We start from the raw sequence: 27,983 nt of genomic DNA, 5'->3' as shown, positions 1-27,983 counted from the left end.
ATTGTTCAACCTCTCTCCCCTCTTTAATGACAGGTTGTGCAGTGCACAGCAGACCAGCACGATGTGAGATCCTCGTTGGAGCGCACTGAAAGGCTCCAACGGACCAATCTAGAAATCTGAATCTCATCTTCAGTAGACCAATGGCCTGCTCGATGGCTACTCGCATTGTCCTGTGGCAGGTGTTGTACCTTTCCTCTGCATCTGTGCGTAGGTTCCTCAGAGGTATCAGTAGCCATGTCCTCAGTGGGTAGCCGTGTCTCCAAGGATCAATCCCTGAAAGCACGAAGAAGGCTGGAAAAGCTCTGGCCCCTGGGACTGCCTCAAAATGAAGACTTCCTGGGAAGTTGCAGACCTGCAGAATCCGTTTACGGTGGTCGCTGACCAGTTGTACATTGCGGGAGTGGAAGCCATTCTTGTTGATGAAGGCCGCTGGCTGGTGTTGGGAGCCTTGCTGGCCAAATGCATGCAGTTGCTAACACCCTGTACCTGGGGCAATCCAGTGATGGCCCTGAACCCAATGCTCCTCTCAGCTTGAGAGTTGTGATCTGAGCAGAAGCGCACATACTCATCCTCCTGCCTGAAAAGAGCACTGGTGACCTCACTGATGTACCGATGACAGCTGTCTCTGAGAATCCAGACATGTCCCCATTGGACCCCTGAAATGATCCAACGGCGTAGAAGTTCGGTGATCTTCAGTGCCACCAACACTGGATTTCCACCAAGTCCCCTGGGGCACAGCTCATCCTGCATCATAGATCATAGGCCAGTGATAGCCTCCCTGTTGAAGTGGTATCTTTGCTGGCACGGCCTCTCGGACATTTGTAGGTAGTTGAGCCTCGACCGCTAGACTCCCTCTAGAGGGTAACTTCTTCTGTGCAGAGGAGGCTGCTGGCTTTCCCCTCTATGTCCTTCTCCACCACCTGGAGGCTGCTACTGACCCTCTTGTGGGCTCACAAGTTGTTGCAGTGCCTCTGCTGGTGCCTGGACCTCACTCCTGCTCTGCTCCACCTCCTCTTCAATGAGGTGCCCGAAGTCTGGATGAATGACGCCCATGATAGGTGGCCACTCCCTAACTTTAAGGCCTTCACTACCAACACCTCCCCTTCTCCCCCCACATGTCACCACCTGCCCATTGCCCCTCCCCCCCCCCATATGGCACTCTGCAGTGCTGGTACCTTTGCCCCCAATCCTCAGATAATGCCCTCCCTTCTCCACCCTGCCTGGCAGTCGGTGCTGCCTCTCCTGATGGCCTCCCTTTGCAGCCAGCAATAAGCCCCTGCCTCTATGTCGCCTCCCTCAACTAGATAGGCCAGAACTTTACCCTCAGAGGACAGGAGCCGTCCACCGACTGAAAAGTCGGTGGCGAAATCACCTCCGCCTGGCCTGGGGATCTGGACCACATTTTGCAGTCCCCAGGCCTTTAATTGGTCTGATGGAGCTGCTGGCCAATCAGTGGGCCGCCAGCTCTCTGTCCCAGCAGTGCCAGCTGAAGAAGGAAGATGTCAGGGAGCCCCGGAGACCGGGTAAGTTTTTGGGGCATAGCCAGGGACATTTGGTCAAGCCTTGGTGAGGCAAGAGTGGTCGATTGGGGGACAGGGTGCGTGTTGGGCTTGGGGGTGGTTGGGGCATCAGGGGCAGCCCTCCATCGGGCACAGGGTGTCGGAAATTCACCTACTTTTAACAGGTGGCTTTTCTCGGATTTGTCCGCCCACCAGCCAAGGGTAAAATCTCCATGGCGGTGGGCAGAGGCCCTTAAGTGGCTGTTACCTAGCCACTCAAAGCCTTTGATTGACCTGGGGCAGGCGGGCCGTTTTTTGCTGCCGCCGCCCTGCATAAAGTGGCAGCAGAGGTGGGAGTGGGTCGGGAAGGGCCCCATGAGCCTCCCACTACATTTTACAACCCCCCCACCCCACCACCATCCCGCTCTTTTGGGGGGGCATACGATTCTGGGCATAGACTCATTTGGTGACTCTCTGCTGACAAATAAAAGCAAGTTTAGTCCCCGTCATGCAGATATTCATGACAGTATGCTCTAATCATTGTTTTGAGAGTTTGGTGGTATCTCTCTAAAGCTCCCTGTGTCTGCAGGTGGTGGGCTGAAAATTTTAACTGTCTGATACCCAAGCTCAAAATCATTAGCAATTTCTGCTGCTTGTCTAGCTTTCAAAACTTTCAGGTTATCTACATGAGTTCTCATTACCAAAGGGATTGAATTTTTAAACTCTTCCAAGAGAATCAATTCTCAAAGGTTCTCATACGTGATTTTCATCTTTAATGCCAGTATTCAACGATCAAAATGAATTTGCTTCACCCTCTCAAATTCTACATATGTCTGCCCAGCCAATCTCTATAAGTTCCGAAACTTCTGACGATAAACTTCACACCTGGAGTATTGTGTGCAGTTTTGGTCTCCTTATCTGAGGAAGGATGTTCTTGCTATGGAGGGAGTGCAACGAAGGTTTACCAGACTGATTCCTGGGATGGCAGGACTGACGTATGAAGAGAGATTGGGTCGATTAGGCTTGTATTCGCTAGAGTTTAGAAGAGTGAGAGGGGATCTCATAGAAACCTACAAAATTCTAACAGGACTGGACAGACTAGATGCAGGAAGGATGTTCCCGATGGCGGGGGAGTCCAGGACCAGGGATCACAGTCTAAGGATAAGGAATAAGCCACTTAGGACTGAAATGAGGAGAGATTTCTTCACCCAGAGAGTGGTGAACCTGTGGAATTCTCTACCACAGAAAGCAGTTGAGGCCAAATCATTAAATATATTCAAGAAAGAGTTAGATATAGTTCTTAGGGCTAAAGGAATCAAGGTATATGGGAAGAAAGTGGGAACAGGGTACTGAGTTTGTATGATCAGCCATGATCGTATTGAATGGTGGTGCAGGCTCGAAGGGCTGAATGCCCTACTCCTGCTCCTATTTTCTGTAAGCTTCAGGGACTAACTCATACACTGTGAGAATAGCCTTTTTTGCTATCTCATAATCTGCAGAAACCTCTTCAGGAAGCATGGCATGAACTTCATGAGCTCTGCCCATTAACCTGCTTTGCATAAGCAGTGTCCAGTTTTCCTTTTGCCATTTCATTTGTTTGGCTATTTTTTCAGAATATATGAAAAATGCCTCTACGTCCCTTTCCTCAAACTTCGGAAGAGCTTGTATGAATTTAAGTAGCCTTTTGCTGTGTGCTGGGCTGAATTCAGATTCTTCCTGAACAGGATTTATCCTGGAGAGAAGACTACCCCTTTGTCTTAATTCCATCTCTCTAAATCTAAATTCCCTCTCTTTTTTTCTTTCCTCTTCTTCAAGTTCAAGTTTTCTTAATTACTTTTCAGCCTCAACTTTTCATATGGCTATTTTTGCTTCTGTTTCTTGTTGAAGTTCCAGTTGCCTCAACTGTAACTGAATTTTAGGCAATTCTAGTACATCACTCCAATTTTAGATGTTGGGCTATAACATCAATTATTTCTGCCTTTTAGCACCTGATTTCAACTCTAACCCCAATTGTGCAGCTAATTCTTTTAATGTAACCTTTGTTAAAGTTGTCAAGTCACTGAAGGACACATTCTCCTTTTCCAGAAAAACTACTGCAACTGCTAATGCCATTCCGATGGTACAGCCTTTACCCTATTATACAAGAAACCTGGTTCCCTTTACTTTTTCTCTTTCAAATGATTATTCCCCTTATATTTCATATAATTGGTATTGCATTTGGATCCCAAGAATCAAGCCCCCAATTAATATGTTATGACCGAGGCGGGAACAATGCACTGTGAATGCAGTCCCATTACTCCACAGGTCACTGCATATTATTAGCCAAATTCATCACTCTATTAACCCCCAGAATAAAACACACCAAACCAGGTATCTTTAAAATATAACAAATTAACTATTTATTAATAAACTAAATCTTAAACACAATTGAGATAAATCTATGTCTAAAGACCTTATAACTTCTTATTCCTCCTAATTAGGGGCAGCACAGTGGCGCAGTGGTTAGCACCGCAGCCTCACAGCTCCATTGACCCGGCTTCGATTCTGGGTACTGTCTGTGCGGAGTTTGCAAGTTCTCCCTGTGACTGTGTGGGTTTTTGCTGGGTGCTCTGGTTTCCTCCCACGGCCAAAGACTTGCAGGTTGATAGTTAAGTTGGCCATTATAAATGGCCCCTAGTATAGGTAGGGGAATTGAGAGAAGGTGGGGATGGGGTAGGAAATGGGATTAATGTAGGATTAGTATAAATGGGTCATTGATGGTCGGCACAGACTCGGTGGGCCGAAGGGCCTGTTTCAGTGCTGTATCTCTAAATAAAAATAAATAAACCTTCATGCACACACACATACATTCAAAAACCAATGGTTAACCGGTTTTCGATAATGATGTTAAAAATTAGAGCTTAGGAATTTCTTAGGAGTAAATAAATATCTGGGTTGTTAGTCTTGGTGAGTTACATTCCCGGTTTGGTGAGGTGTCTCAGAGTCGAACAGTCAGATACCACCCAAAGTCTCCAGGCGAGTTTGACGAACAGTTTGTAATGGATAGGCATTCAAATCACTTCAGTTGCAGTAGGCGTCACACAGTTCTTTCCACAAGGAGTATAGCAACAGGACCATTTGGAGTTTTAAATTGGCAGTTTATCATTAGAAACTTTACAGAGAATTCCTGAACTCCCAGAAACACTAAAAAACCCAGAAAGTCACTCCTGAGACAGAAACGTCTCTCAGAGACTGGAAGTAAAAAGGAATTTGCTACCTCCAACAAGGCAAAGATTCCTTCAGGGCTTTTTTTCCCTCTTCAGGGATAACACCGCCTGTAGACCAATGGTGATTTTCTGCTGAGAGGGACAAAATTCTTTCTTCATCAGAGCACGCTTCATCAGACTGCCAGATCAAACTGGTTCTAGCCAGTCTTTACATGTAGTCAAATTGATACAATACAACATGAGGCCTCTCCTCTCCTGCTGTTGCTGAGGAAACAGGCTTGCTGCTTTCACACACTGTGCCCAGGGAATATAAAAGCTTCTCTCAGTCTTAAAGGCACACTATTTTTAAATAGAGTCTTAAAGGCATACTGTTTTAAACAGAGGAGATAAAAAAACTACTCCCATGACAGAAGTGCTTTGTCACATCCTGAGACAGTGTTTCCTTTCATCATACACAAGAAGGAATTCAACTGTATTAATAGATATCGCGGAGAGATTCATCTGTGCACAGTGGTAACGATTATCAAAATGTATTTGTTTGTATTCAGCATGTTCAATTTCTGTCTCCTCAGTTTCAGATGTATTGTGTGCTGAAAAGGAAGTAACAGGCATTGTGGGAAGAGCGATCACAATAGATTGTCACTATGGGGCACAACAGTACCAGTCATCTGTGAAATATTGGTGTCATGGCTGGACTCGCCAGTGCTCAGTTTTAGTAAAGTCAAATTCGCAACATGAAAGAATGTCAATCACTGATAACAAGACACAAGGAATATTTGTTGTTACAATGAAGGATCTTCACTCAGGAGATGCAGGATGGTACAGCTGTGGTATTGAAAAACTTGGACACGATCCAATGTTTGCTGTAGAGCTACAAATATCTTACGGTACATTTCTCAGTGATTTACTTTATTACACTCTACTGAAAGTCTGATCAATGTTTTATCTGGGAGAAACATGACAGCTCCGATATCCCGAGGCTGCGCAGCAGTGCAGAGTCTGTCAGGTAACGGGCAGAGGTCGGGAAATCTGACTTGTGTTACACACACGTGTTACACACGTGGCCTGTCCAACTTTCTGACCAATAATTTTCAAGTGTTATTGGATTAACAATTCCTTTTAACTACAGGGAACTCTTCTAGAATCTAAGGAATTTTGGAAGATCAAAACCAATGTATCTTCCATCTTTGCTGCCACCTCTTTTCAAACCCAAGCATGCAGGACATCAGGTCCAGTGGATTTGTTGCCACTTAGTCCCATTCATTTCACCAGTAATATTTTGTTACCTACACTGATTTAAGTTCCTCATTCTCACTGGACTCTTGGTTCCTCATTATTTCCATATTTTTTGTTTCTTCTACCATGTAATGTCTCTGCCACTTCCTGTTTCCTCATTGTAATTTCATCTGTTTCTACCTCTAATCTTTTGCTATTTATAGACCTATAGAAATGATTATTATGTGTTTTCATGACTCTTGCTAGTCTACTCTCATATTCTCTTTTCTTTTTCCTTATCAATTTTTTGGTCCTCCTTTGCTGAATTCTATAATCCTACTAATCATCAGGCTTACTACTCTTTTTGGCAACATTAAAAGCCTCTCCTTTGATCTAATACTATCTTTAACTCCACTTGTTAGCCATGGTTGGACCGACTTTTTCTGTTGGGGTTTTGCACCTTAAAGGAATGTATATTTGTGGCGAATTATGTATTAACTCTTTAAATGCTAGCAATTTGTTTGTCTACCATCATATCTTTTAATGTAGTTTCCCAATCTATGCCAACTTGGATTGGCCAACTTCCCCCTTATACCTGTGTAGTTTGCTTTGTTTACATTTCAGACCCTGGTTTCAAACTTAACAAAATGACTTTCAAGCACAATATAAAATATTTGCATATTATGGTCACTCTTCCCTAGCGGCCCCTTTAATACAAGATTGTTAGTAAACCCTTCCTCATTTCACAATACTAAATCCAAAATTGCCTGTTCCCTAGTTGGTTCTCAACATACTGATCGAGATAACTAACTTGTATACATTCCATGAACTTGTCCTTCATACTATTACTACAAATGTGGTTTGCCCAGTCTATGTGAAATTTAAAGTCCCCCATGATTACTGTAATATCCTTTTTAATTGTATCTCTAATGCCTTGATGTATATTCTGCTCTACACTACAACTACTGTTAGGGGCCGATAAATAACTCCCACTCATGTTTTCTGTCCCTTGCTGTTTCTTAACTTCACTCAAACTCATTCTACTTCTTGACTTTGAGTTGATCCTTTCTCTCGACTGCAGAGTATTTGATTTTTAGATGTTCAGTCAGTATCTGAATGTTTGTTTCTTTCCCACAGAATCTGTGTCAGTTCCTGTGTTTAGATTTTTATCACCACCAAATGTCACATGTTTTGGGGGCTCAGTGTCCATCTCCTGTGAGTCTGTCCGGGGATCCCTTCCCATTCAGTACCGATGGTACGAGAAGACCCCATCTGAAGATTTAAAGATTTCTGACACCAATAAACTGGATCTACATTGTCAATCCTTCACACAGCAACATCATCAATATTACTGCACAGCCTCAAATAACCAGGGAAAAAACTCTAGTGAAATGGTTAACGTGTCAGTCTTCAACAGATCAGGGGAGAGCTGCAGTTATGTGACACAAATCAGCAGCATTGGTAAGAGATACTTTAAACAAACAATATGGTAACTGAATGAATGTCTATCCAAACTGGTCACTGGTTATATTTTCTCAGTCACCCAGAGAAATTGCAACTGGCCAAATTCATTCTATTTGGTCCCTCAACAGTTATGAACAAGGACACTGATCTGCATTTTTCATGGAAAATGGGCAGAATAATAAAATATCCCCAGAATATTGCAGAAACTCCACTTATCCCCTGAAATTGAAATGGAACTTGATTCACTGCTTCTTCATAAACAAAAAGCCTATTTCTAGCAATTGGAATTGTGAAATGCAACCTCCAACTGTTGTATCTTAGTTCAGGAAGAATGTCAGGGATAGAGAGTGGAAGAATTGAACTGAGATGAGAGGTTTTATCTATGAGTGTTACACAGATCCAAGCCAAATGGTGAAAAATGAAGCTAGATACAGATCCTTTTCTTGATAGTCAGTTTATTCACAGAATGCTGCATTACGTATCACTGCCTCCAGCCTTCACCCCTGTGTCCCAGCAGGCTTTCTTTATATCTGCTCCAAGTCCTTAATTAAACAATGTCCTTCATCTGTCCATCTTTAACAACATAATTGACCTACTATTAACAATGTGGAGTGAAACATCAGAGCAGAACTCCCTGTTTCCTGGTTCTTGCACACAATGAGCCTTCAAATTACTTCTCCCTTAAATGAACAGCCTGTTGATATTTATGCACTCATTTGGTAAAGGAAACTTGCCTGTGATGCACTTTGGTGCATCCTGAGGTTGTGAAATGTTCTATATCAATGATAGTTATTTCTTACATTTTGAAACAAATTTTTATTCAAATACACCTGAGCCAATTGTCTGACTCCTTAGTGGAGGTGGGGAGCCTCTTTCACCAACAACACCCAACCAGCAAGATCATTGTAAATAAATAGATGGAATATCACTGGCAGGATTTTGTAATATCCACTACAGTTGGGTTGGGTTTCCTGTTATTGCTACATGCGTGGTTGCTTGTGGGATCCCAGACGGGTCCCTCGTTCAAAGGTACTCAGGGCCTGATTGAAGGACCTGGCATCGGGAAGGGGGGAACCAGCTGAGAGTCCCCCCTCCCCCCAGCCCTTGCTACTGACCTCCCCACACACCCCTTCCCCATGACCCCCACTCCGCAAAAACCCTCCAGCCATCACATACCTCTGGTCTGGGTCGGTCCACAATCCTGGGCCTTCAGTGGGTGCCATTCCAGCAGCAGCCATTGCCTCCCCAGTGGCACTGCAGAGCAAAAGAGCTCTGATTGGCCGGCAGCTCTCGGTAGGTGGAACATTTCATCCCCAGGGCCCTGATCCGAGGAAGGACCTGTCGGTGACCTCTCAAATGCCTGATTGGCTCAGGATATGGCAGGCCTTCCCCAAAGGAGGCAATGTGGGTCTCTCACCGGCTCTGCAGCCATGGCCATGAGCCCTGTCGTTTCCATAAAATTCCCCCCACCTTTTCCACTGGTGGCAGCGGCCAGCTCACTGGCTGGAACTTTTCTTTATATTTGTATGCAGCAAAAATGGAATATCTGGATTCGAGTCGTACCAACCTAAACCCTTTAACTGCCCCAACAGTAACTTTGTACCACCAATGCCCAGATATGGGAAAGAAACACAATTATAAGTAAAAATTAGGCCACTGCCACATCTTTCTTTGCTAACAGAGAGAGGGAGATTACACTGAAATGAATTCATCTGAATCCGTTATCTCAGTCATTGAGGTTCCATTTGACAAGAGTGCTGTCTTGGTTGACTGCAAGTGAGAATCAGATGAATCTGAATTTTGTCCCCATGTCTCAATAGGCCCTGAAAGTTCTTGTGAAGATTCAACCCCATCTTCAGGATCCACATCTGTTAGTCAAAGGTACGATGCTCTCGTTTCTGGTATTTTCATTAGCATTGCTTTCAAATGAGAATAAATGCTTAAGAGTTTTGGCATAAGAGTTTACAATCATTTACTATTTCAGACTGTCATTCATCAGAATGAAAATGGTGGCTGGGTTTCCATCATTGTGTTAGATTCCTAATGAAGGTGTTATTTGTGTTGGTGAAGATGAAGAATAAGAAGTAAACATTTCCAGTTTGCCGGCCCTCAGATAGTGCTGTTTTCATTATTCACCTTCCTTCACTGTTAACCTAATCTCATGGAGTTATACTTGCCACAATCCAGCAATGCCAGTTTACCTTACAAACAAATTTCTCTGCAGCACCTGTGGAAGAGCCTGTCACTCCAGAATTGGCCTTTATAGCCACTCCAGGCGCTGCTTCACAAACCACTGACCACCTCCAGGCGCGTATCCATTGTCTCTCGAGATAAGGAGGCCCAAAAGAAAGAATACTTGCCACAATCCAGCAATGCCAGTTTACCTTAACCTTCTATCTTCTGGAGTGGCACTGACAGAAAAGTTGGATTCTCTGTGATTTTTCTCCTTCTCAAGTTCCTCTGTGTTATACATTGTTCCCAAACAGAGGCTGGAAAGGCTGACTGCTTCTAGCTGCTCAATAATCTCCTGTTAGAAGATATATAAGAGTGTGGGCTGATGTTATTCTGACAATCCTTACAACCTAAGGATACAGCTCACCGTTGCTACTTGGCCCCGGTCAGTGCTGCTTCCCTCAGATAGCCAGTCACTTTTATAAGGTCGCCAATTATAAAATTATGCCTAACGTTATATCAATTTTTTGGCTCAGAGGGTCGTGAGTCTTTGGTACTCTCTTCCTCAAAAGGCAGTGGAAGCAGAGTCTTTGAATATGTTTAAGGCAGAAGTAGATGGATTCTTGATAAGCAAGGGGGTGAAAGGTTATCGGGGGTAGGCGGTAAGACCGCATTTGTTGACAACGCGATCGGTAGGTGGCGCTGTTTTGGCACATGCGCAAATACAGCATGTGCCACGTAAACGTCACAGATTGCGACTGTAGCTGTAGCAGCTGCCAGGACTAAAGATGGCGCTGCTCAAAGAATCACAGAGATGAAACCTAACGAACACGTGGCAGAATACAATGGCCGGAGTGAGAGAGTGGAGTGGGCCGGGGAGAGCAGCGCGGTGGGCGGGGAGAGCAGCGCGGGGAGACCAGCGGTAGCGGGAGGGGGGGGGGGGAAGAGGGTGACGGTGACGGGGGGGGGGGAAGAGGGGGGGGAGAAAGAGGGGGGGAGAGAAAGAGGGGGGAGAAAGAGGGAGGGGAGAAAGAGGGGGAGAAAGAGGTGGGGAGAGGGGGAAAGGGAGGGGGGAAAGAGGGAGGGAGGGAGGGGGGAAGAGGGAGGGGGAAAGAGGGAGGGGGGAAAGAGGGAGGGAGGGAGGGGGAAAGAGGGAGGGGGAGGGGGAGGAAGAGGGAGGGGAGAAGGGGGAAGGAGGGAGGGGGCAAGGAGGGAGGGGTAAAGAAGGGGGGAGGGGGAGAGCTGGGGGAAGTGGGGGAGAGCGGGTGGAGGGGGAGAGGGAGGAGGGGAGGGAGAGGGAGGAAGGGGAGAGAGTGTGGGGGGGGGAGCAGAAGAGGAGTGCCTTTTTCTGTGCATGCGCCAGAAACACAACAGCAAAAGACTTACTGGCCAGTCCCTGGACCCGCTGACACCAAGGTCTTCGCACACTCGCTCCCCGCGGCTCTCTACGGCCTCTCGCTTCCGGCCCTCTCCATTCAGCCGTTCCCTCCAGCTGCGGATGCCCAATCCAGTTGCTTTATCCCCTACCCAGTTGCTTTCTCCCCTACTTCTCCACAGTACTTCAGGCATTGCAACTGTCTGGTCCCTGCATTTTGCATGCTCCCTCTCCCCACCCCACCCCGCTCTCCCCACCCCTCCCTCCCCCTCTTCACCCACCCCTCTATCCCCCCTTCACCCACCCCTCCCGCTACCCCCCTACCTCCACCCCTCCACCACAGTTGAATATCTGAAGTGCAGTTGCAAAGTCGGGGAAATAGCATGCAAAACAAAACCTCAACAATTCTGGGTTTAATTATTGAAAAGTTTTATTAAGTTCATTAAGCATCCGAGGAGCTGCTGTGCATGGATACATGAGTGTTGTGTCCAGCATTCCCGTTAGACAGACAGGCCGAGTCTCTACTCTGCACAGCTAAAGAGATTGTTCCTGGAGAGCCTTGTGGTGAATGAACGCTTGGCTCTCTATTCTACTATTGTATTGTCCATGTGAAGAAGGCAAAGTCACAAGAGTCTGAGCTCAGTCTATTCTTGGTGAATGTTCCCCAAGCGCATCCCAATGTGCATTCCCAATTCATCCATAAATGCAATGTTCCTTTCCACATCGTGACGAGCTCCGCAGCATGATCCAGTTGCCTTCGTTGCTTGAATGCTGACCGTAAGTCTCGAGGATTGTTTTCTTGACGGCATGTTTTACATGAAAAGAAATAAAGCAAATCAGAGTCAGAGCTTGCCTCCCTCCATCCACTGAAATTACTGTTGTGCACACCTTTTTAAGTTCTGCAGTGAAGGCACCAATTGATAACGTCGCCAATGAAGCACTTATTACCCACCTCAGATGCAGGAATCAGCACATCCTTGCGTCATCTCCTGCACTGCCTCCTTTGCTGGAATGCCGTCCTTAAGTGTCAAGGATTGTTTTCTCAAGGGCACGTTTTACATGAAAGGAAATAAGGAAAGAACATCAGTGTCAGAGCTTCCCTCCCTCCAATGAAATTACTGTTGAGCATGCTTTATGCTCTGCAGTAAAGGCATGTACTGATAACACTGCCAATGAATCACTTAGTACCCACCTCAGCTGTAGGAGTCAGGATGATGTAACTGCCCCTATCTCGTGATGGTTCAATGCTGCTCTCAGGGAAAACATGAATGATGTGAGGGTGCTGGAAAAAGAAGCACATTTCTTTTGGACTATGAACATAAAGCAGGCCATTTAGCCCAGCTGTTCCCTGCTAGGGTTATGCTACTCGTGCGTCTTCCCATCCATTCCCATTTAATCCTGCCTACTACTATCAGCATCATCTTCCATTTCTTTCACTCTTATCTACCTTTGCCTTAAAGCAACACTGAGGATGGAGAATGGTGTGGCTGCACTCCCACCTCACCAGTTGTGTATGCAGCAAGAGCATTCACATTTGTGCTACCACTGGACACGGCATGCTTGTTTCTTTTAGTGCTCAGTCTCTTCTTGCTGAATGTTCCCCAAGTGCTTGACCCCTTTGGACGCCTTCTCTGCTTGACAGGCAGCAGCTGGCAATTGCGGAGTCTCACAAGGCTCTGCATGGTTGTTTCAAGGGCGGATGGGGAAACATGAGGCTGTGTGTCCACGTGCACTGCTTGGATGGGTGCAGGAACAGGTGACTGTGTAACTGAACAGCAAGGAGAGGGTACCGCAGGTGGGGGAAGTGGAGCTTTGAACAGGCAGGCGTATGTATGGTCCATCAGATCATTAGGCCAGGGGGTGAAATGCTCAGGATCCATGGATTGTGGCACGCGACTGATGTCCAGCGCATGCCACCTCCATCCGAAGGTGCTTCCGGGCAATTGTTGGGCAAATTAATTGGCTCCATCTCATCAGCCAGTCCTTGTGTTTATGGCGCATGCACAGAAAAAGGCACTCCTCTTCCGCTCCGCTGCTCCCCCCTACCCCCCCCGATCTCCCTCCCCTCCTCCCTCCCTCGCTCCCTTCCCTCCTCCCTCCCTCCCTTCCCTTCTCCCTCCCTCCCTCCCTCCCTTCCCTTCTTCCCTCCCTCCCTTCCTTCCCTTCTTCCCTCCCTCCCTTCCTTCCCTTCTTCCCTCCCTCCCTTCCCTTCTTCCTTCCCTCCCTTCTTCCCTCCCTCCCTTCCTTCCCTTCTTCCCTCCCTCCCTTCCTTCCCTCCCTTCCTTCCCTTCTTCCCTCCCTATCTCCCTTCCCTTCTTCCCTCCCTCCTTTCCCTCCTTCCCTCTCTTGAAATGTTTTCAGACCAACTTAACAACAGGGACTGGAGCACATGCGGCGCCCCAGACAATGTAAATATTTTCAGAGCAACTTACCTTGGAACAATCTCCTCTGTCTAATAAAAATGAAGCAAATGTCCAAAATGACTAAATAATTGAGATAAAATGCCCGACGAAACCTCTCCTCCTTCCACTTTCAAAAACTCGCGGCGAAGCTTTCTGAAGATTGACGCACATGCGCAAACGGTCTCAGGCCCTCTGCGCATGCGCTGCGGTCCGGCTTGCCAGGACCAGTTTGCGCATGCGCAGAGGCCAACCCGGCGTGTTCCCCGAGGAAGATGACGTATCGCGATGACGTCATCTGCGCATGCGCAAACTGGTCCTGGCAGTCCGGACCGCAGCACATGCGCAGAGGGACTGAGACCGTGTGCGCATGTGCGCACCGCGGCGCAACCTGATGACGTAGCGTTGTCATCAATCACTTTGAGGCGGTAATGTGGAGTAATCGGTTCAGTCATGAACTTATTGAATGGCGGACCAGGCTCGAGGGGCTGAGGGGCCTACTCCTCCTAATTTGTATGTTTGTATGTAAACATTGTGGACATGTTAATGAATTTTGCTTCATTTTATCTTTATCCAATGCTCACAAAGTTGTCTTTCCTCCGTAAGACAACAATAGTTCAGTTTCCTAACTAAAGTCCCTTGGCTATACTGGCTTACATTGGTAGAATATGCTAAGATTAAACTAAGCCTAAGTGTAAACAGGACAGAACTGTCTCATTCCCTCTGAATGATTTTGTATTTCTTTTTATTCAGTTACATTATCTGGAAAGTGATACGCTGGGTATTCTTCGCTGTCCTAGTGATTTGCACTATTTCAGTCATGAGGAATACGAGAAAACCTAAGGTGGGGATTATTTATATGAATCACTCCATCAATACTTTCAAAAATATTTATCACAGATATTGTAAAGAAAAACTTGCATTTATATAAATTCTTTCAAGTCCTCAGGATGAAACAAAGCATTTTACAGATAATATGAGTTAGTTTTGAAGTGTTACTGATGTTTTGTAGGTAAAATCAAGTAGATTCCTTGTTCTGGAAGGTGTTGGTCTTCTTCATCCTTGTTGCAGCTGCATCCATCCAGAAGTGATCAGTAGTCTTATTCTCGGATAATTTTCACTAATAAATGAAAGTTTCTCTTCACCAATGATGCTTTGCATCGCAAACTTTACACGGTGGGCTGAAATTTACAAGCCCGCTGCCGATATCGGGCACGTCGCGGAGTTGCCGCGACCCTAAGCATGGCGGCTCATTTGCATGCCCGGGTCAGGAAACGCCCCACTGGCATGGAAGGGGCGGGCTGGACGCCGCCATGAACAGGGTCAGCTGACAAGTCAGCAGGTGTTGGCGCCATATTTAAACGGCAGCCAGCCCTGCAGTCATTCAAAATCTCTTTTAAAACATCACTGCAGGAGCTGCCCAGGCTACACGGAATAATCTGTTCTGGCGCATCTGGAAACCAAGATCCTGGAAGGCACACAAGGTGACAGAGGTGGCCCCACGGTTCAGCGATGCCTCCCTGTTCATTCTCCTCCAGGCTGCATGGGCAAGGCGGGAGGTCCCTTTCCCCAGCGATGGTAAGAAGAGGCCCTCCCGCCTGTCTAAGCAAGCCTGGATGGAGATTGCAGAGGAGGTAAGTTGCTGTGGGGCCATCCGCCGGGACTGGATCCAGTGCCGCAAGAGCGTGAATGATCTCTTGCGCTTGGCAAAGGTAAGTAGCACTTTGTTGTATGGCTCCATTTGACCTGGGTGTCCCCACGCAGTAGCACATGGGTGTCACTGCCATGTCAAAGACAGGGAGGTCAGGCAGGGAGGAATTATGCTACATGAATGGCTGCACGTGTGACAGAACTCACCCTTGTTCCCTATTCAGAGCATGGCAGCTACAATGCAGGTTGAGTCAGGAGTACAGACTGAGCTTCCACCACCTTTGGGTCCAGTGCCCCTGTTGTGACATGTGTCATGTTGCTGTTTGGCAATGCTCAATATATGCCTCCTTGCTCCTCCAGGTTAAGAGGGCCCACAATGCGCAGGAGGCATCCAGGACTGGTGGACGGGTGCCAGACATGAGACTGCTGAAACAGACTGAGGACGAGGCCCTGGAGCTGGCTGTCATCCAGGGAGGACGTGCCATTGTGGACTCGGAGCACGGGGTCCTGGGTAAACATACAGCCATTTGACAAACACAATGATTACTTAGAACATTTTTTTATTTGAGACAATTCTGTCATAATCATGACAGGTGCACCATAAAAACTGAAACTGTGCTCCTCACATTGTATTTTGCAGGGCGATGCTCCGATTCAGAATTGCAGGCCCCGGAGACTTCCCGCACCTCTGAGGAAGAGAGAACCTCAGAGAACGCGGTGTCCCATGACACTCCTGCACCTCCAACCAGCGCAGATACAGCCACCTCAGTGGGAATCCGATCGGCTTTAGAGTCTGGGTCACAAGCTGGTGAGTGCACGACAAACGCGGCCGAGCAGCTGGTTGAGGCTGAGACAGCCGAGGGCCCTGACAGTCGGAGGACTGATGCAGTGATGCACTGCTGACTGTGTGACCCCACATTGTGTCCAGACCCATGCTTAGCTTCAGGCTGATGATGATCCTCTGTTGTCGACAGCACAGGGCATGCTGGAGCTGCAGCAGCAGTCATGGCAACATCTGGTGGAGATGCCATAGGCCATGCACAGCCTTGAACGGATGGTGGGAGGTCCATCCAGGCCATGACAGCTGCCATGTCCCAGGCATTTGAGCGCATGGCTTCATCCATGGGGAAGATGGTGAGTGTCTTGGAGAGCCAGATTCCAATGCCCTGCGTTGACCTGCAAAGCCTCACCGCAGCCATAAGCTGGATGAAGCAGTGGCTAGGCGAGAGAGGGACCAGGGGCTTGGAGACTGTCTCTGCACCTCGTCCTTCCCGGGAGAACAGCGAGGTTCCTACACGTCTCGAGAGGGAGGAGGCAAGCCTGTGCGCCAAATCTGGGGTCCTCCCTTAAGGTGATTCCAATGTGGACACCGGCCACTCAGTCCCTCTGCTGATGAGTCCAGCTCCAGCAGCCACGACATCTGAAGACAGCCCTGCACTGCCCCCAGGCAGCTAGAGCTCTCCAGGCCTCCGGTGCCCAGAGGACAACCGCCGACCTCATCCAAAGCCAAAGGGCATCCTGATCAGCACCTGCCTGCAGTCAAGCTGCTAGCGCAGAAATGGCACCATGTTGGAGCACCCGCAAACGTTTCAAAAAAACACCATGACACGAATGGGCTTTCACGCGTATTGTTTTTTCTCAGTAAATGTGCTTCACTAACATGTGTATCATTTTTACTGTGTGAATGATGTGTGCCAACACATACAGATCATGTCTCCTTCCATTACGTCATTGGCCTGACAGAACTGCCAATTTATGGAATAAATTGCCATGCCAGTACGCGTGATGTGCCTGTCCGTAGATGCAGTCATATGGACAATGGCTCAGTCAGCTGCTGCCAGCAATGGTGGAGACAAAGATGTTACAGATGCGGACGGCTGCACAACAGTTGAATGAGGGTGGTGTGTGGCTTGTAGGACATATAGCGCACTTCAGGGTTTGGAGAACCGTTGATCAAAAAGGCATTGTCGTGCATCCCTTGCTCACTTCTCGCCCTGCGCATGCTGCCTGGATGCTCTCCGTCCTCCCGTGCACCTTTCCTGCTGCAAGACCTTGACGTCCTCATCATCCGAGGAGGAGTCCTACTCATGTCTCTCCTTATCCTGCAAGGCCTCCCCATATTTACTGCAAAGTTGTGCAGAGCACAGCATACAGCAACTATACGAGCAACCCTTTCCAATGCATACTGTAGGGCCCCACCCAATGTATCCAGGCAGCGGAGGCCTGCTCAATGGTGGCTCGTGTTGAGCCCTGGCAGGTGTTGTATCTCTCTTCTGCATCACTGGTGAGGTTTCTCAACGGCATCGGGAGCCATGTCTGCAAGGGGTCGCCCTCGTCTCCAAGAATCCACCCCTTGATTTGAGCCAGTTCAGTGAACAGCAGCGGCACCTGGAACTGGCGCAGGATGAAGGCATCATGGCAGCTGCCTGGAAAGTGGGCACAGACTTGTATGAAGCACTTCCGGTGATCATATACCAGCTGCACACTGAGCGAGTGGAATCCCTTCCTGTTTATGTATGCAGCTGCTTACCCGGCAGGAGCCTTGATGGCCACATGGGTGCAATCTATGACCTCTTGCACCTGTGGGAATTCTGTGACGGAGCCAAATTTGGCGTCCCTCTTGGCCTGACTCTCAGGGTCTGTCCTGAAGCAAACATAGTCGCCAGCCCTCCGGTACAGGGCATCGGTGACCTCCCTGATGCAGCAGTGACATGCTGACTTTGTGAACCCCCATAGGTTATCGGTGGTTTCCTGAAATGATGCAGAGGCAGAGAAGTTAAGAGCTGCTTCACTTTGAGGGCCACAGGCATAGGATGTCCATCAGAGCCCATTGGCTGCAGGTCATCATTCAGCAGTGCACAGAGATGTGTCACCTCCTCTCTCGACATCCAGTCACCTCTGACATTGGCGCTCAGACATCTGCAGGTATGTCATGCGTGACCTGTAGATGCTCAGTGTTCTGTAGTACCAAATCCACCTTGGGGGCTGCAGTTCTCGTCCGGGGGCTTCCACATGGGCTACACCTGCCTCTTGGTTCTACCTCCAACGGATATGGCTCCTCAAGGAGTGTGGATCAATGAATACAGGGTGGACCATCCCCATCTCAATGTTGCAGTTAAACTTGGTTCCTTCAGTACATCAAAGGCACCTAACAGATTGGTACATCAGGTATGTACGCGCATCACCTATATGGTGTGGCATGGCACAGCACATCTTAGCTTTCACTAAGAGTGGGGCAGCATGACTGCATTCTTATTGCTGCAGTTGCCTGGATTAACCCACCATCGACATTACCTTTAATTGCCTACCATTTGTGGCCCCCCCCACCCCACACAAAGGGACCCTGAACTGCTATTGTTCCTTCATTCCCCCAAGCAATTGCAGGCGCAGAGTGGCCCCCTTTACGGAGGGAGGGTACGCGGTGCCTCCGTACGTGAATGCAGAGTTGAGACTCCTTTAATATCCCTCCCCCATCAACCTCCCTTCATGAATGCAAAGTTAAAACCTGTTTCGCAACACTCCCCCACTCATCTGCACAGGCTCCGAGCACTACCACCTCCGTTTCGCCGGCTTTTATCGGTCGGGAACATGAAGGCATTCGAGAGCTACCCGTCAGCTCAATATTCAAACCTGATACTTGCTCGCAGCGGGATGCTTAATTCAGCATGGTAAGTACCTCTTTGCATATTTAAATTGCAGTCCCGTCGCCAAGCGGCCAGGAGAGCCACCACAAGGCCTCACCGCCAACCGGGAATATCAGGCCGGGCCCTCCCAGTATCGAGGTGCGTGGCGGCCCTCTGGCGCAGGCATTTTCCAGCTGCCCCCCACCCCCAACCCCGGGTCATGAAACCCGACGTCGGGGGGTCTGTAAAATCCAGCCTAGTGTCTTTCATGGCTTCAAAACATCCCGACATCTTTACATTCATTGAGTTAATTTGCCGTGTTATTGTTGTTATGTCGGTAACAACGACAGGCAATTTGCAGACAGCAAAGTCCCAAAAGCAACAAAGCAGATGAATGACCAGATAATCTGTCTAGGCCAGGGCACTGGGTGAACTCCTCTGCTCTTCTTCACATGGAGTCATGACATCTTTTATGTTCACCTGAACTAGCAGACGGGGCCTTCAGACAACGTTTCATCTGATGATAGAGCACTACCGCTGTATGGTGCTGAAGTGCCTGCCTAGATTATGTATTTGCAGTCCATGGCTAAACAGGTTCAATCCTGGTTATAGAAATCCACGTTACAAGAGTTTCATTTTTAATTGGTGTCACTGGAATAACTTATCACCTTCACAGCATAGGCAGTAACGTTGTGGAGAGGATCACCCACCCATCCCAGAATGTAAATTCTATTGATGAGAGCAGGAAGTCACATAAGGACATAAACAGACTGAGTGAATGAGCAAATCTATGGCAAATGGAATTCAATGTGCGGAAGTGTGAGTTCATCCACTTTGGATCTGAGAAAGACAAATTGGAATAATCTCTTAATGGCTAGCGACTAGAAGATGCATATAAACATACGAATTAGGAGCCGGAGTAGGCCATTCAGCCCCTTGAGGCTGCTCTGTCATTTGCTAAGTTCATGGCTGGTCTTATTGTGGCCCTAACTGTATTTTCCTGTCTGCCCCCGATACCAATTGACTCCCTTGTCAATCAAGATCTATCTAACTCAGCCTTAAAAATATTCAATGTGCCTGCATCCACTGCCCTCTGGAGAAGAGAATTCCACAGCCTAACGACCCTCTGAAGAATAATAAGATGTGATTGAGTAAAGAGATTTGTGTGTTCGTGTACACACATCACTAAGAGCTAGTGCACAGCTACAGAAAGTAATTGAAAAGACAAATGGAATGTTGGCCTTTATTTTAAGAGGATTGAAATGCAAAAGTGAAGAAGTGATGTTTTAGTTGTACAGAGTCTTGGTCAGACTCCATCTGGAATTCTGCATTCAGTTTTGGGCACCGAACCTCAGGAAAGAAATATTGGCCTTGGAAAGGGTGCAGTGTAAACCCACCAGAGTGATACATGGGATCAAGGGTTAGGTTATGAAGACAGATTGCATAAATTGGCATGAATTTATTTGAGTCTAGAGGTTGAGGGCTGTTTGGGCTATTGAGAATTATTAAGGGAATCAATGTGTTAGGAACAGAGAAACTGCTTCTCAGTGGGGCAATCAGTACCAGGTGGCATAATCTAAAAATGAGTGTTAAGCTGTTTAGGAGTGACATTAGGAAGCATTTTTTCACACAAAGAGTAGCAGAAATATGGAACTGATTCATCCTAAAGGCTGTGGATACTTGGTCAATTCAAATTTTCATAGCTGAGATCCTTAGATATTTGTTGGGTAAGGATATCAAAGGATATTGATCGATGGCGGGAAAATGGAGTTAAACTACAGATCAGTCTAATCAGATCTAATCAAATGTTGGAGCAGGCTTGAGGGGTTGAATAAGCTGCTCCTGTTGCTATGTTACTATGGAACCCACCCATTATAGAGCCCTCACAACTTTTATTTCGGTGTTATAGAACAGTCAGAACAAGAAAAGGAAGTGAGGAAATGGGAAAAGCTAAGAAACCGAGCACCAGGGATAATTGCTTTTGGACAAGCACTCAAGGGACTCAAAATGACGCAGTCGAGCACCAAGAGGCTCAGACACAGACCCGATGATGTTGTTGTGGGAACCTCGACTGGATGGTATAAAATGTATTTAATAAAGTAGCCATGTCAACCTATTTCTGCAGTCAAATGTCACCATCACAGCTGCAGGGAAACATTAATTGCATGAAAATGGAGCTACATGTATTCAAGAGGGAGACAACTGAAACCTTTCCCCAGCGGCCATCCAATGGGTGATAGGGGAGGGAGGAGAGTGATCTCAACACAGCTCCAGTCCATCACAAGCTTTTCCTCAATTTTTTGCTAGTTCCGGAATTCTGTTCAGAAATGACATGTAAAATAATACATCGTTCTCGGTCACAATTAATCTGATGCCTTAAATATTTTCTTTTTCAGTCACTCGCTGAATCAGATGGTCACAGTTTGACCAAGGTGGTAAAATGAAGATTCCCAGTTTACACCTACATTGATGGAATTCTGTGTCCCGATCCAATATTCATTATTCATCCAGCTTCAAACAGTTTTTTTAACCAATTATACATAATAAAATGGCTTTTGTTATTGAATCATCACAACTCAAAACTACACTATGTCTTTCAAGTTGTTATCTCTCTGCCTACATCTTGGTGATAATTTAGCTGTTTGCACAGTTTCTGTCTGCACAATTAGACTTCTTGGGCTGATGTTTTAGCGGACCCAGGTACAGGAACGGAAGTGGTGGGGGGCATAACATCGAGATGGGACACATCGGACAGGAAGTCTGATGTCATAACATCCCATCCCAATTTTACTAATGGCAGCAAAGATGGGGAACAGAGTTCATAAGAACATAAGAACAAGGAGCAGGAGTAGGCCATTCTGCCCCTCGAGCCTGCTCCGCCATTCAATATGATCATGGCTGATCTCATCTCAGCCCCAACTCCACTTTCCTGCCCCTTCTCCATAGCCCTTCAACCCATTATTAATTAAAAATCTGTCTATCTCCTCCTTAAATTTACCCATTGTCCCGGCATCCTCCGCACTCTGTGGTAGTGAATTCCACAGACTCACGACCCTTTGAGAGAAGTAACTTCTCCTCATTTCTGTTTTAAATCTGCTACCCATTATCCTAAAACTATGACCTCTCGTTCTAGATTGCCCCACCAGAGGAAACATCCTCTCCACGACTACTTTGAGTTTCAATGATGACGCGACAGGCAGTTAAGAGGTTAAGAGGCCTATTGAAAGCAATTTTATGGCCAGGTTTGAATTTTCTAAACGGCGCACGGTTGGCATGGAGCTTCAGAGAGCTCAAGGAGGTAACGTGGAGGCTGGAGATTATGTCTGGCTGCAAAGGGAGACCATTGGGAGGACAACCATCGACTGCCAGGCAGGGTGGAGAAGGGGAGGCAGCTTGCATTGTGTGAGGGGTGAGGGCAAAGGTCTCTGAGCTGCAAGGGGGCATTGCAAGGGGGGCAATGGGCTAGTGCCACCTGGGAAAAGTTCACAAATGGGGGCAAGAAGGGAGGGCAACTGGGAGTGAAGAACAAGCATTTAGGAAGGGGTGACCTATCATGGGCCTCATTCATCCAGGCTTCCCCATTGAGGAGGGGATGCAGCAGAGCACAATGGAGGGCAGAGTAAACGTTTCAGGTCAGTGACCCTTCTTCAGAACTGGCACATATTAGAAATGTGAAAGGTTTTAAGCAAGTAAAGCTGGGGTGGGGCAAGAGATAACAAAGGTGAAGGTGTAGATAGGACAAGGTCACAGAGAATAACTGACCATATACGGGGTAAACCTTTCAGGACTGAGATGAGGAGAAATTACTTCACCCAGAGAGTGGTGAGCCTGTGGAATTCACTACCACAGAAAGCAGTTGAGGCCAAAACATTGTATGTTTTCAAGAAGGAGTTAGATATAGCTCTTGGGGCGAAAGGGACCCCTGGTTCTGGACTCCCCCACCATCGGGAACATCCTTCCTGTCAAGTCCTGTTAGAATTTTCTATGAGATCCCCCCTCACTCTTCTGAACTCCAGCAAATATAATCCTAACCGACTCAATGTCTCCTCATACGTCAGTCCCGCCATCCCAAAAATCAGTCTGGGAAACCTTCGCTGCACTCCTTCTATATAACTTCTAAGTGAAGTTATAGTTACCACACCCTGAACATTTATATACCTTCCAGGAACTGAGTGGTAGATCTCAGGAGTCAATGAAAATACTGACAACTGTTGCACAAGGATATTACAGAAGTCTTCTAAAGGCTGGCGCATGGGTACATGACAGTCAGGAATACCAAACAGAAACTGCAGCCAACTGTTTGCTTCTTATTGTGTTTGTAGGTTCCCGAAGGTGCAGAACATCATCCTCTACTCACATGTGGCTATTCATTCACTAAATCACATCAATCAAAAGAATTCTGTTGAATTTTAATGTACTGATGTGCGATGGGTAGAGTTGCACAGCAAGGGAGCTTCCTAGGGAGCTTATAGCCCAGGAGCCATCTTGGATCATCAAAGACTGCCCTCAATGCAGCCCAGCCTCTGCCAGTCATGGAAGAGCTGGACGTACAGCCAACAAAATCAGAACTCAGTGATGACATTGATTCTCTAGCCAGCGGAAAAGCCCCTGGGAAGGACGGCATTACCCCTGAAATCATCAAGGGTGCCAAGCCTGCTATACTCTCAGCACTCTACGAACTGCTTTGCCTGTGCTGGGACGAGGGAGCAGTACCACAAGACATGCGCAATGCAAATATCATCACCCTCTATAAAAACAAAGGTGACCGCGGTGACAACTACCGTGGAATCTCCCTGCTCAGCATAGTGGGGAAAGTCTTTGCTCGAGTCGCTCTAAACAGGCTCCAGAAGCTGGCCAAGCGCGTCTACCCTGAGGCACAGTGTGGCTTTCGAGCAGAGAGATCAACCATTGACATGCTGTTCTCCCTTCGTCAGATACAGGAGAAATGCCGCGAACAACAGATGCCCCTCTACTTTGCTTTCATTGATCTCACCAAAGCCTTTGACCTTGCCAGCAGACGTGGTCTCTTCAGACTACTGGAAAAGATCGGATGTCCACCAAAGCTACTAAGTATCATCACCTCATTCCATGACAATATGAAAGGCACAATTCAGCATAGCGGCGCCTCATCAGACCCCTTTCCTATCCTGAGTGGCGTGAAACAGGGCTGTGTTCTCGCACCCACACTATTTGGGATTTTCTTCTCCCTGCTGCTCTAACATGCGTTCAAGTCTTCAGAAGAAGGAATTTTCCTCCACACAAGATCAGGTGGCAGGTTGTTCAACCTTGCCCATCTAAGAGCGAAGACCAAAGTACGGAAAGTCCTCATCAGGGAACCCCTCTTTGCTGACGATGCTGCATTAACATCTCACACTGAAGAATGTCTGCAGAGTCTCATCGACAGGCTTGTGGCTGCCTGCAATGAATTTGGCCGAACCATCAGCCTCAAGAAAACGAACACCATGGACAGGACGTCAGAAATGCTCCATCCATCAATATTGGCGACCACGCTCTGGAAGTGGTTCAAGAGTTCACCTACCTAGGCTCAACTATCACCAGTAACCTGTCTCTCGATGCAGAAATCAACAAGCGCATGGGAAAGGCTTCCACTGCTATGTCCAGTGGCCAAGAGAGTGTGGGAAAATGGCGCACTGACATGGAACACAAAAGTCCAAGTGTATCAAGCCTGTGTCCTCAGTACCTTGCTCTACAGCAGCGAGGCCTAGACAATGTATGTCAGCCAAGAGCGACGTCTCAATTCATTCCAACTTCGCTGCCTCCGAAGAACACTTGGAATCAGGTGGCAGGACCGTATCTCCAACACAGAAGTCCTCGAGGTGGCCAACATCCCCAGCTTATACACCCTACTGAGTCAACGGCGCTTGATGATGGCTTGGCCATGTGAGCCGCATGGAAGATGGCAGGATCCCCAAGGACACATTGTACAGTGAGCTCGCCACTGGTATCAGACCGTCCATGTCTCCGCTTTAAAGATGTCTGCAAACGCGACATGAAGTCCTCTGACATTGATCACAAGTCGTGGGAGTCAGTTGCCAGCGATCGCCAGAGCTGGCGGGCAGCAATAATGGTGGGGCTAAAGTGTGGTGAGTCGAAGAGACTTAGCAGTTGGCAGGAAAAAAGACAGAAGCACAAGGGGAGAACCAACTGTGTGACAGCCCCGACAACCAATTTTTTCCGCAGCACCTGTGGAAGAGTCTGTCACTCTAGAATTGGCCTTTATAGCCACTCCAGACGCTGCTGCACAAACCACTGACCACCTCCAGGCACTTACCCATTGTCTCTCGAGACAAGGAGGCCAAAGAAAGAAGATGTGCGATACGCAGATGAAAATTCAGCGAGTTAGTGCTCATTTCCCTTGGCAGAAAAACCTGAGAGGTTTAGGGTATATAGGGTGACCAAGGCTGTTCGTAGCAGCACACCACTCCCATACTGAACCAAGCGAGGTTATAATGATGCGCTCTTATCAAAGGCCCTCACTTAGCAAATAATTGAGATTCTGAGTTAGTGCTTCATATGGGTTGGGCTGCTCAGGAAGTGAATTGCTACATTGCCCATGGAAGGTTGTAAATATAATTACTGTTTGCAATTTCGATCCACTATATCCCGTACCTGAATCACCCCCAAAGTACACTAAATGCAAAATTGGATCCGGAGGTACTTAGAGATCTACGTGCTCATCTGAAAGAGGCTTTAGCCCCCTTCTAAGCTAATCAGGGTCCTATTGCTCTTTTTTGGATCCCAATCTGAAATTGATGAAAAACTGGACAGAGCTTGTATTGTGTTGCAGCCTATCCACCCATTTGTGTCGGAGTTGGCACTGAGAATAACCATGATCTAATTGGCTGAATGGTCTACTCCTTTTCCTAATGTTGTGATATGCCTGTAGTCGGAAGCTAACCAATTTCTCCCCCACTAGTTTTTAATCCTCAGTCAGTGCCTTGGTTTAGCCTGGTCTCTCATGTCCTTCCATTCAGTGCTTATGTTTCCAATCCCACAAATGCCACATTCTGGTATAAAATACCTCACCTTTCTCTGTCTCTTTCATCATTTCTCTCTCTATTTTGCCTCTACCATTATTTTCTGTATATTTATCTCCCTTTGATTGCTTACCTCAGAGGAACAAACATTTATAAAGCTGCTGAGTGCATGTCTACCAGGATATAGTTTGATAGATACAATATCACTGTTCAGGATCTCTGACTATATGGTCAGATATTCTTTCTGTTGTTAATAAGCACTGCACTAACTGCTTCATCTGTGAATCTAATTTCCATGCTCAGAACTCTGTGGGAAGGAGAGGAGACTGAACCTTCCTGTCAATCACAACAGTTGCATGAGTTTTTTTTTTGCATTTGTAATCTAGCTCAAGGCACTGCAACCAGGGGTCCGCGAGAAGGTTTCAAGGGGTCCGCCATGAAACGACTTAGGCGAACTAAAGTTAGCAATGAATATCACTGATCCATCCCAGAATGGTGCTGCTACCCAATATCTTCCCCAGAAACTGCTACTATAATGATCTCATATTAAGCATAGTTTCAGTCTCATGTTTATTTACTTTAACAGTCCCCGAGTGTTCCTCACCCTGAACTACACACGTGTCCTCGGACAATTCCCGTTCAGTTGGAAACCCTTGTGATTGAGTCTGGTGAACAAGGAGAAGCAAATTAAACTGTCGCTCAGATTCATCCATTTGTGTTTCTCAATGTCCCACCTGATACTTTCTGCCTTTATTAAAAAATGACCGACACAGAACATTGGGAATTACAGTCACGGGGTGATCAAAATCTCTCCCACACAACTGTTCAATCTCCTGAATATAAAGAAAAGCAGAACAAGGGCCTGCAACTCAGTGGCCCCATAGAATCAATAGTAAACACAATATGATGCTCACCATAGCTCCACACAAAGAAAGGGAACATGTTGATGGAGAGTAAAGCAAGAATTCAAACTTCTCAGATTGTTCTAGGAACTGTGATGATTAAAGAGACCAAGAGACTCATTTAGAGCCAGACACTGCAGTACCAGAGCAGAATGGTGGAGGGACAACTGAGTGATCAATTATCTCAGTAAATCAGGGTCAAGAAACAAATACAAGATTCCAATATGGATTGCAAATTCTATTCTTGACACACAGTGTAGGCCCAATTTTAACTCTGTCTAAGTGAATATGTTTTGAGTGAGTTAAAATCAGGCCCTGTCAGGTTTTGTTCACCTGACTGCAGAGAGTTTAGGTGCATGTTGACATAGTCAAGGGTTATGGACCCCTAAATGTGTCCAAGATCCCCACTGGAGTTTACTGAGCATACCGGGGCCATTTCCTAGTACAAAGCACTGGCTTGGCTCTCCTTGGTTCAGTCTTCAGGTAATGCATCCAGTGGCCATCCTCCCAAGTCTTAGGGATTCTATTTTAGCCATAGGATGGGGCAACTGCCTTCAGCACGGTGGTACCTTGATGTTCTCGAGGTTTAAATTCAGTGCCATTTACCAGGCTCACTCAGCATCAACTAGGACAGGGGAGAAATACACGGCCCAATGTCAGTGGGTTTAGCAGAGGCATCTTCACATTTGGATTGATTCTCCCTCCCAGTTTCTCGATTACAGTTTGCTTTCATGCAGAGTCTTCCTTCTGTGAATCGAGTTCCCCTTTTTGTCTGAAATCTGCCTCATAACTTGTTTGTGGATCTGGTAAGTGGAGCAGAGGGAGTCCTTTTATTGCATATCCAGGAGTTCAGATCTCCTCTTCCTGACGGAATTGATGTCCAACACCAGCAACAAGTTCCACATTAAGCAAATCAAACCAAAATATTCATAAATATATATATGTTTAATGGTATAGTTAATTTTTATACACTAAAATACTTGTATTACAGGGGGTTTGTGGAATTTTTAGAACATTGGGAGGATGGGGGAGTGTACGTGCCTGTTTGAGCTCACCTCACAATCCAGCATAAACTTACGCAGTCCTGCTAAGATTCTAACTCTCTGGTTTTCACGATTGTTTATCCTTCGATGAAAATTAGTTTAGTTCTGTTTGTTAAATATAACTCACAGCTGATTACATCAGCTGGCTTACTGTGATTTCCTAAACTGGCTTCCTGTTATCTTCTTCCTTATTTAAATTCCTTGTACCATTTAAATTAAATAAATATTTCAAGTGAGAAGAGCTGGGTGACCGACAGCAAGTGCTGATGCAAACTTTGTGAATAAAACTATGTGGATTCCGATTCTTCTCATTTGTTCCCTACCCGGTGAGTAACAGCCAGAGCTGGATCTTCAGATAATCAGTGTTAGTTTCTGTCCAGTGTACGGTTTATACAGTGAAGATGTTTAAATACTTGGAGACGTGTAAAGGCACAAAC

General features: G+C 46.8%; 1 pseudogene; it reads left to right on the top strand.

Moving 5' to 3' along the window:
- Positions 1-27,983, top strand: part of LOC137384036 (uncharacterized) — a 234,460-nt pseudogene that overhangs the window by 107,745 nt on the left and 98,732 nt on the right.

Source organism: Heterodontus francisci, chromosome 25 (assembly GCF_036365525.1).
Source record: "Heterodontus francisci isolate sHetFra1 chromosome 25, sHetFra1.hap1, whole genome shotgun sequence".
Lineage (NCBI taxonomy): Eukaryota > Metazoa > Chordata > Chondrichthyes > Heterodontiformes > Heterodontidae > Heterodontus > Heterodontus francisci.
This window is presented reverse-complemented; position numbering and strand designations above follow the sequence as displayed.